An 8,992-nucleotide genomic window follows, 5' to 3' on the forward strand; every position below is an offset into this window, starting at 1 on the left:
GTGTGTTTTTGTGTGAGCTGGAAAGATATGGACGAGTAATATGTAATATCCTGTTTCCACTGATTTGGGAAATTTGGTTGTTGAAACATTTCTGTTTGTGTGTTTGTCCTTTGCTTTTATGGTGTCTTTAGAGAGTGGAAGAGGACAGGGGACAGGCCACTGAGAGTGGAGATCAAAGGCAGACAATAGACTTCACCAAAGAGAGCCTGAACTCACACACACATTCATCAGTCAGACTCATGGCCTGTGGGCAGATGTCCGACCGCAACAACCTAACAGGCTAACACACACACACACACACACACACACAGAGAGAGAGAGAGAGAGAGAGAGAGAGAGAGAGAGATCAGCTCCTTGTCTTTTTAACAGGCCTGTGTAATGGATAGGTCCATTAGAAGACTCTTGTCCATACTGAAGTAGTCCTAGTTGCAGTGCAACACGCTGTCAGTAAAGAATGAGTTGTGATATTGTCAAATAAGACAAGAGAAATGGGCAGTTAATTTTCCTTGTAAGAAAAGTGGAGACAGAACCCAAACTCCAATAGCCCTCTGGTTCAAGACAATTACAGTATTCACAGATTGGATGAACAACACAGAGAGCAGCTCTCATCATTTATGACTTTAAATTAATTTTTTAATGTATCCATGATGTAAGAATGTACATTGTCTTCAAATGTAGCATGAAACATGATACATTAAGCACTTTTTTTTTTAAATCAAAATTATGGACTGTTGATTTTTTTTGTCCAGAAATCAGTAAAATTTAACATAACCAGGGGCTGATGCTGAGTCCCCAACATTTTGTACCACTGAATTTCTTCGAATTTTGTCTCTGAATAATAACTGTTCCATATTTTTTTCACACACCATTTATTGAATCGAGAGCGCTGTGTGTGTGTGTGTGTGTGTGTTTGCTTGTTTGTTTGGGTGGGTAAACACAGTGTGTCTCTTTAAGAGCAGGCTGTCAAACTGTGATTTGACAATGAGAGGTTTGCACGGTCATATCGCCCATATGGATGCTGAGAGTGGGGGACACTCTTCTGACTGGATGACAAGGTGAGAATGGAGAGCAGAATGGCCTCGCTTTTGTCTATGAGAATTCACCAATTCCATCTCATCTCAGCTTCGCACAGATCAACAAACCTCCCTCTCATCACAAAAAAGAAACCCCAAACTCACTGCTCCTACACTGGCTACACAGGTTACTAACATCAGTGTTCATATAAGAAAGAATTGTTTGAATGATTACAACTGAAAAAAAAAGGCTGGTGATACTGTCAAAAGAAGATGAAAAAAAAATCACCAATTGTGTTACGATGAACTGTCAAACTTTCTGTTGTTTTCTTTGAAATATTTTTTTTTCCCTTCATGTACTCCTGTTCATGACAGTTCTGAGCTCTAAGTTTGACGTTTCTAGTTTTCCGTCTTGCCACTCACGATGAGAAAAGATTTCTTTGTTGTTTTTAGACGTAGACATTGTAATTAGTTGCATATAAAACTACAATTAAGAGTGAGGTAGTTTTGGTTTGGACTTGGTCTATGCCCCATTTGAGGAAGGACAAAATGTCTGCTTTGTCTCAGTACTACCAACCATTAACCGCTGGCTCCAAGCCTGACCTTTCCTGCCAGCGTTTTTTCTTCTTTTTTGTCTCATGTCCAGTTCAAGGATTTTTTTTCCCTTTCACCTCTCCCACAGGAAAGACTCTTGAATCTGTTCATTTATCGAGCGGAAGGACGTTGAAGGCCAGGACATTCTTTTCTTCTGTCAGATTTGCAGAGATTACTTCCATCATGATCCTATTAGCCAAAGAGAAAATGTGACTACTTAAAAATGGATTTATGGAAAAATAGGCATCTGAGAGAACACCACCACTCAATGGATAAATCTGAGCCCCTCCACCGAAATCTTTCTCTCCGAACGAGACAAATTCATCTCAATGAACTGTGTTTGTCTGTTTTAAACCAACAGTTCTGTAAATCATACATAATCCCATGCCACAAGTACCACTTAAAGTTCCCAGCATGCAAGCTGAAAATTGTTGAGACTAAGTTGATTTTCCCAAGGGATTACTTCATCAGGCACCTGGAGATACTCTGAAAGCCAGCCATTACTTTAGTCTGAGATCTCAGCGTGAGACGAAGTTTAAATGGAGTCAGAATTTAAAATGCTTTCCAACATGAATTTGGTGGCATTGTCCGTGGAAAAGATTCAAATACTCAAAGGCTTAAAATCAGCCACTAATATTTATATCCTTTGTGATAGCTTATAACGATTACATCTTTATCTCTGCCCTTAATAAGGTAAGATTTCATTTAAAATATCCATTGCATAGTACAGCCAATACACAGCCCTCACCCTTCTGGACTGGGTACCTGAGGTCAGAGTGGAGCTGAGTGTGCATTGGTTGGTACCATATGTGTGAGGAGCCGAGGGGCTGGCATGCGTGCCGCAAAGCTCAGGTAGATTCCTGGTGGCGGATGTGCTCCTCTCTGAGGAGAGGAGGTGTTAAAACCTGAAGGGCTCGACTTCTTCCCCCCTGAGCACAACGCCATCTGTCGCTCCGCCCGCTACCAGCTGGGACCTCTTTCATCCGACGCCCAATGCCCCAACTAACCCGTTGACGGAAGACTTCCAGTCCTCCCAGTAGAGACACGCTCAGGGACTGTGTGTGCTCTGACTGTGTTGCTGTGCTGGCATGAAAGACCACCAGGTAAAAATAGACTTTTTTTTAGTCTACCGTTTATAGGCAATTTCTAATTTTCTTTGGAGTGAGAAGTTGGCTTTTTTTTTTGGCTTTTTAGCTATTATTTTCACTAGCTAAAATTAAAACATACTAATATTAGATATAGTAAGGTTCATAATCATTAATCAGGAACTTTGAATATTTGAGTTGAGCATAATGGCTAACTTTCTTAAAAAAAAAAAAAAAATAATGACAAAAGGAGCCAATTTAGAACATGACTCAAGGTCAATTAAAACGAATCAAAAATGTATGAAATATAGAAGTACAGAGAAACTACTGGAACTGTGCCAAATGCTTCATTCTCTCAGAGATTAAAGGAGGATTTGAACTGAATGACCAATTTGGCAATGAATCAATGTGTGAACAGGTTCAGCATTCTCCCCCCACTTACACAGGGCCAAAATGATTCTCTGGAAAATATCGTGTGAATAATTAAAAGCATTGATTAAACAATGAGATAATATTTAATTAAGGTGCCTTGTTAAAATTCTTCGTACACAGCCATTAATGGGTCATTAACACAACTAATTAATTAACCAGGCTCCCAGTACAAGAAAAAAATCCAATCTATAATGAGTGAAGGTTTTTGAAGTTGTTAATTGGTTAATTCCTTGTGCCCCCACAATGTCTGCTAAATCATAGGTGTGTATCTTCCCCTCGTGAGTAAACATTAGTAATATCTTGGTGTTGTGTTACAGATGGATACCCAAGAATTATGTGTGTATGTGTGTGTGTGTGTGTGTATGCTTAGTAGAGTGTGTTTCTGTGTGTTTCTCAGTTCAGTGTTTTTAATGCAGCTTTTGAATAATTACATTTGAGTATAATTTATCAAAATAAATCATTCTTGCATTGAGTCTCTTGAATCCTTTCCAAGATAACACTGGACATTATGTCTGAGGAATCACAAACATGTTTTACATGGTGTTTCACGACAGAGAACTGGTCGCGTCATTTTTTTACTTTGATTAAAAAAACACCCATCAGTAGCATACCAACTTCAGCGGGCACTTTTGAATTTTAGCCCTACTTTCAGTTTTTAGCCTCTGTTACTTATCTGCCTTGTTACTCAGTGAATTAGACAGAATCCTTGTTCAATGATTCTTGTGTTTTTCTAATACTATGTGTGCACTGTCTTGCTTTCTTTCACTCAATCTGACCCAGGCAGCTACATTTAGTATGGCTAGATGGATAGGCAGAAAGAGAGAGAGAGAGAGCGAGAGAGAGAGAAAAAGAGAGAGAAAGAGAAGGGTAGATAAAGCCGCCCCTGTGTGTGATCAGGGGTGAGCCCCCCCGGTGGGATTCCTCACCCCCATAGTGTGAACAATCCCCTCCTGTGATCCGACAGCTAACCAACATGCATAAATAAAATTAGTTATCTCTCCTGCCTCTGCCTCCCCTGTCCGCTCTGTGTGTGTTTAATCACGCGCGGGATGGGAAGACGGACGCATTTTGCTGCCTGGAATAATCCCAGTTGTCTCTGCCCTGGTCATATGTATTAATCCTGCCCTTCTATAGCCAGTCTTATCAGCACCAAAGCCTCTCTCTCAAGGGAACTGGCCCTGTCTTCTCACTGCTTTCTAATCTGCCCTGAGAAACGCCTAACAGGATGTAAATGCTTCCAGGAATAAAATATGGTCCCGTGTAGAACATACGTGTTATTGTTAAGCCTTTTGCATGCAATTTATAGATTACACACCCAATGCCATGACTCTATTGATCAATGGAATAGCAAAATGTGAGTTATCACTGTAGATGCAAATGATCGGGGTGGGGGTGTGGTGGGGTGGGGGTTTGCCATATCAAAGAATTGCCACCCAAACTCTCTGGTGCCTCTGGTGAATGACTGAAGAATTGTCTGCTTTAACTTGATATTCCCATATCAGTTTTCCTCTGTTCAGTTCTTTCTTTCTCTCTCTCTCTCTTTCTCTCTCTCTCTCTCTCTCTCTCTCTCTCTCTCTCTCTCTCTCTCTCTCTCATCCTCAAATCAGGTCTTAGTTTGTTCAGCTCAGAGCTGAAGCCTTCTATGTATAAAAGTTATTGGTAATTCATGGTGACGGTTCTAGATTGAGTCTCTCCATTTTATTCTCCATTTGTCTCTGGAGAGAGATGGTATCGAATAAAATGAATTCAGGTTAGAATACGAACAAGGAAAAATTCAAATCTTGCCAGTGACAGATAAGAGTGATGAGCTGCATTTGTTTGGAATATTCCAAGGGGCTCTTCAGTTTCTCTTGTACTGTCATCATATTAAAATCATACATTGACATTCATCTCAAATTCAGATATAATTTTCATATTTACAGAGTATATTTTTCAGTCAAAAAAAAAAAAAAATTAAAAATTTGTCATTGTTTGCATTATGAAACATGACAATGTATAGATAAAAACATTCCACTTACGTCTGTTAAAATTACAGTATTCTTTGGTGCTACTACTTTTTTCATTGTGCAGGTAATGGTGTGATTTAATTAAGAAAGTAACACAGAAAAGGACCCAGTCTTTTCTCCTTTTGCTGAATTTCATGTCACTGCTGTCTATCAGAGGCAAAGTACACCAGTACATGTCATTTCCTAATGAGGTAGTTTATCCCATCGGTCCCACCGGACAGGGAGCAGTGTGATTTTCTCGAGCAAGAAACATCATTTGAGTTTTTCTTTTACTTTTTCCCTCATCTAATTTACAAAGCCATTCAGTCTATTCCTTGGTACATTTGGATTGAAGGCCACTCACTTTTTCAGGCTGCTATAGGTGAGATGTTTACTGCAAGAGAATTACCTCTGTTCGCTGAGATTTACCACAAGTAGTTACGACAGAGTTGATCTTATCATGTTTCCATTGAGGACAGGGTGTAAAAAAAATAGCACGGATCAGTTTTGCCTATCATGAGTGAGATATTTTTATGTTTCATAGTACGTCCTCCTTTGATATAAATAACAGACCATCTTGAAATATAGAGAATGTGCTTAGGCTTTCTCCTGATTCCAATTTTTTTTTTTCTTTTTTTGTGAGTATTTTGTGATTGTGGTCTAACGTCCACACACTGTAAATCATCTGTTCATTTGTCCAGCAGTCTGTAAGATATGACAATATAAATGGAATGGTAAAGGAACGAAAGAACAGACATAGAAAGAGAGAAAGAGGAACACAGAGGGAGAGAGACAGCGAGAGAGAGAGAGAGAAGACAAAGTTTTGACATGCATGATTTTCAGTTGTCCACTTCTCATGATTATTTAAAATGGAGTGCTGGGCACATCCACATGCTGGCAACTTCTAATGGAAATGTTACAAATGAGGCCCTCCAATAAGGAGCCATTTCTGACCACACTCAGCGGTGCTTCCCAGCATGAGGTGCCGAAACTGGGAAAGTTTTCCAGCTGTGGGCTGATTACAGTGAGGACAGGACGCGGACGGGGCCGCAGACATTGCCTTACTTACTGGGAATAAATTTGCACCTGCACCATCTCAAACAATGGCGTCGAGCAATGCACTTAATTAAAAAACATGGCTAATTTGCACACTCTACTCTCCTTTTAAATTGGAAGACAGTTCACCACTGTGTGTGTTAATTTGTACAGGAAACAGGCAGCTAGAGGGGGTACGGAGCACAGTGGTGGTCTGACAGGAACTGGACATAACGGTCTAATGGACATGTGAGATTAGCTGTCTTATTTCTTACCTCAAATTTCTCCAGAGAAGCATTGAAATAAATTGCAGGGAAGAAAAAAAAAAGTCCGGAGAAATAATCAAAGCAGCTGTAGTTTGGGATAATCTGACTAACGCTGGCGCGCAGGGGGCATGAAGCAGGGGGGTGGGGAGAGCAAAAGGGACCTACAACACGTCTTCTCAGGCAGCTGACAAAACTGATGAGTCTTCTGTCGTGTATATTTCTGAAAAGCGGATGAATTATGACAGTTTTCATATTAAGCAGACTTATCTGAAGCAAAGAGCATTAAGTGTGCCGAGAACATCAGCCGATAGCATCGCAAATTGACCTGCCAATCACCTCTAGCCGGCTTCAAAGGGGCAGATAAGGTATTTCAGGTCATGGTAAGCACAAACCAAAGTCTGTATGGCCTTTCCCCCTTTTATCAATACTGTGTTATCCTTTGATACAGGACTTATGCTTCCCTGTAATATGACAAAAAAAATGAGACCATTTTGATTCAAATCATGCTCAATCCGCACATTTGTGAGGCTCATTTTGCATTTTTCTCCCCAAAGCAGTCGGCTAAAAATTCCTACTTACTGACAAAATTTGCTCAAGATAAGAGTATATATATCCAAAGCCTATGAGGTAATCTCTCTGATATTTGTTCTTCTGATGAAAATTAAGAAGGTATACGGGCTATTACAGTTCTCCTACTGACCTCAAAGAGTCTTAATTAAGCAACGAAGGAAAGTTATGGCAAAATGATCTCAAAATGTTCTCAGCAAGATAGAATAGGCATGATCCAAATCAAATAATCCCCGCAAGATATTAATGTTAGCAAATTCTACATAATACCGTTAGATTCAAAGATGTATGCTAAGCGGTGGAGAGAGAGAGGGAGATAGTGTGTATGCATTGCAGTGGTCTGAATAAAAACTCTCGCTAGAGTAAATGTAAAGGGCTTAAACTGGTCTTAATTACGCGGAAAGAAATTCGTTATCGTACCAGAATAGATCCATCACTGAAAGCTCGGTTACAAGTATCTCATCTACTTTCCTGACAATGAACGTTCATGTAGAACTTAATGCTTTGGAGGCTGACTCATCATGGGGAAATGGGGGAAAATCTGTGATGTGCCTGCTTTGCATTGACTCAAACAAAATGAGATATTGTCTTGCTTCCACCCGCTCTAAGAGGGGGCCGCGAAAGATGAGATGATCGGGGGGGGGGGGGGGGGGGGGGGGGGGGGGGGGGGGGGGGGGAGTTGGGTAAAAAAAAAAAGAGGAGCAGAGAGTGTTGCATTTGGGTGAGATCACTCTTCATATTCTGGCTCGGAGCTGCCCTCCCTACCTGTCGCTGCGGTGTTGACAGGCGGTTTGTTTGCTTGGGGGAGGTCGGGAGGAGAACAGGGGAAGCGAGACCGCTGGAGAGTGTCAGTGTCAGTGATAGTAGCGGGCAAAAAGTGCCAGAGGTGACATCTTGATTTATTGACCTCATCAGGGGTCATCTTGACCTGCAGTTCTAGGTCAGGGTATCAGTCACCTTCAACCCATTTCTCTCAGACTCCATTATTAAGCATACCAGCATGAGTGAAGGCATTGTTCTTAATGTAGCTTCGGATAAATGTTTTTACAAAGACAGAGCAAGGCGTTTCTTGACTGGCTGCTAAAGGTTGTACTGAACCAAAAGGAAATGCAGAACACATTAGACGTATATACACTCACATGTTCAAAAAACACTTCATTTCCTTGTATCGTACCTCAGCTGCAGCTGTTTACAAACGATCTCCATTTCATGTGTAATGGTTTGCTTTTTGTCAGCTCAGCTTGACAGAGACACAGAATTTTTGTGCTGTAACAACACTTGTGATTTATAACATCAAGAATTATTGCATAAAATCTTGAGAACAGTAATATTTTGCCCCTGTGTATCCATCAAATTCCATTTGTTTAAACCCTCTCCCACACTCTTTCTCCTGGCATCCCACTCTGTGCAGAATTTTAGTATGATATTGAAGATATAGTAAGTGTGTTGTGAAAAAGAATGTGTGTGTGTGTGTGGTTTTTTTTTCTGTTTTTTTTTTATAGATTAGTATCTATGTGACTGTTGGTCATGCTCTGCTACTTTTTTTGTTTTGTTTTGTTTTGTTTCTATCTTGTTTGTTTATGTAGCATTCATCCTTGCCTCTCACCTGTCATTGCCTCTGAAATGGCTTCATCGCAGGAGTAGAAAGCCTTGATGCTTATGTACACAAACACACTTGATCGCTTTCGCTTCCTTTCATAACCAGCACGCGTCCGTGAGCCGAAGGGCGAACGCGGAGTTCGCTGGCTAACCAAACAACCAAACCCACGTCCTTTCTGTGCTGCTCCGTGGCCAGCTGTGGAGCCTGGATGCTTGTGGGGGAAGATGTTGACACTGTTTCAGAATGGTTTCCTGACTGGCTTACCAGCTGCCTGTTCTCCATTCTCTGTCTCTCTGAGGTGAGTGTTAGCAGCCGTCTCGCTGACAGACGCCTCTTTTCTGCCGCCGGCTGCTACAGTATCGCTCTATTTCAACGCCGACAAAGGAGATCAGGGAGCATGGAGGCCACAATGGCG

This window comes from Chanos chanos, chromosome 1, assembly GCF_902362185.1.
Source record: "Chanos chanos chromosome 1, fChaCha1.1, whole genome shotgun sequence".
NCBI classification, from domain to species: Eukaryota; Metazoa; Chordata; class Actinopteri; order Gonorynchiformes; family Chanidae; genus Chanos; species Chanos chanos.